Source organism: Alligator sinensis, unplaced genomic scaffold, assembly GCF_000455745.1.
Source record: "Alligator sinensis unplaced genomic scaffold, ASM45574v1 scaffold846_1, whole genome shotgun sequence".
Taxonomy (NCBI): domain Eukaryota; kingdom Metazoa; phylum Chordata; order Crocodylia; family Alligatoridae; genus Alligator; species Alligator sinensis.
The window spans coordinates 1,288,349-1,289,655 of record NW_005842230.1 but is presented as its reverse complement, the minus strand read 5'-3'; the positions used below and the strand labels follow the sequence as shown (position 1 = coordinate 1,289,655).

Sequence of the window (1,307 nt, the reverse complement as noted above, 5' to 3'; positions counted from 1 at the left end):
TGCCATGCTCAGCATGCGTGCTGGGGGTTGCCAAACCCTGTGATAGAGAGTAGATTTAGGTTGGACATCAGAAAACTTTTTCACGGTTAGGGTTGCCAGAATTTGGAACGAACTTCCAAGGGAGGTAGTGCTCTCCCCTACCTTGGGGGTCTTCAAAGAGACTGGGCAAGCACCTGGCTGGGGTCACATGACCCCAGCACTTTTTCCTGCCATGGGCTGTCAGACTCTATGATCCATTGAGGTCCCTTCCGACTGTAGCATCTATGAATCTATAAATTTTGGGTGCATCCCATCTGGCCCCTTTGACTTGTACATGTCCAGGTTTTCTTAATAGTCCCTAACTTGTTCTTTTGCTCCCCTCCTCCCCAAACTGTTCTGCCAGGTGCAGTAGTCTGGGAGCTGACCTTGCCTGGGAAGACTGAGGTGATAAAGGCATTGAGCACTTCAGCCTTTTCTGCACCCTCTGTCACCAGGTTGCCTCCCCCATATAGTAAAGGACCCACACTTTCCCTAATCCTCCTCTTGTTGCTGGCAAACTTGTAGAAACCATTCATGTCCCTTGCTAGCTGCAACTCCAATTGTGCTTTGGCCTTCCTGACTTCTTCCCTGAATGCCTGAGCAATACTCTTATATTCCTCCCTAGTTGTTTGTCCAAGTTTCCACTTTTTTTTTGTGCTTTAGCTTACTGAAGCGTTCTCTGCTAAGCCAAGCTAGTCTTCTGCTGCACTTGCTAGTCTTCCTGCACATCAGGATGATTTATATCTACATCCTCAGTAAGGTATCTTTAAAGTACAGCCAGCTCTTCTGGATTCCTTTCCCCCTCAGACTGGCCTCCTAGGAGATCCTGTCCATCAGTTCCACGAGTGCATTGAAGTCTGCTTTTCTGAAGTCCAGGGTCCTTACTCTGCTGCTCTCCATCCTTCCTTTCCTCAGGATTCTGAACTCAATCATCTCATGGTTGCTGCTATACAAGTTGTCATCCACTACTACATCCCCCAGCAATTCTTCACTGTTTGTGGTCAAGAGCAAGGCTACAGTCATGTCTAATTTTAAGGTTATTTTTTTTTCAAATTGGCTACTCACTCCCATGTGCTCAGTGAGAGCAGTCTGACAGTAAGGGGTGGGGGAAGGGGCTGCCAGGAGAAAAAGTTGGGGGAAAGCAAAGAGCTGCCCTCCCCAAATTTATTCACAGTAGCAGTGGGACAGGGAAAAATTCAAGGTATGCCTCCGATAATTAAATTCGCTACCTGGAAAATTATAACAAATTTTTACATTTTCCATAAATAGAATCTAATTACTGGGGGGGG

At 46.7% G+C, this 1,307-nt stretch overlaps 1 protein-coding gene across 2 annotated transcripts in view; it reads right to left on the bottom strand.

Annotated features, from left to right (window-relative positions):
- Window positions 1–1,307, bottom strand: part of ATR (ATR serine/threonine kinase) — a 75,295-nt gene that overhangs the window by 8,940 nt on the left and 65,048 nt on the right. The gene's annotated exons all lie outside the window — the stretch shown is intronic.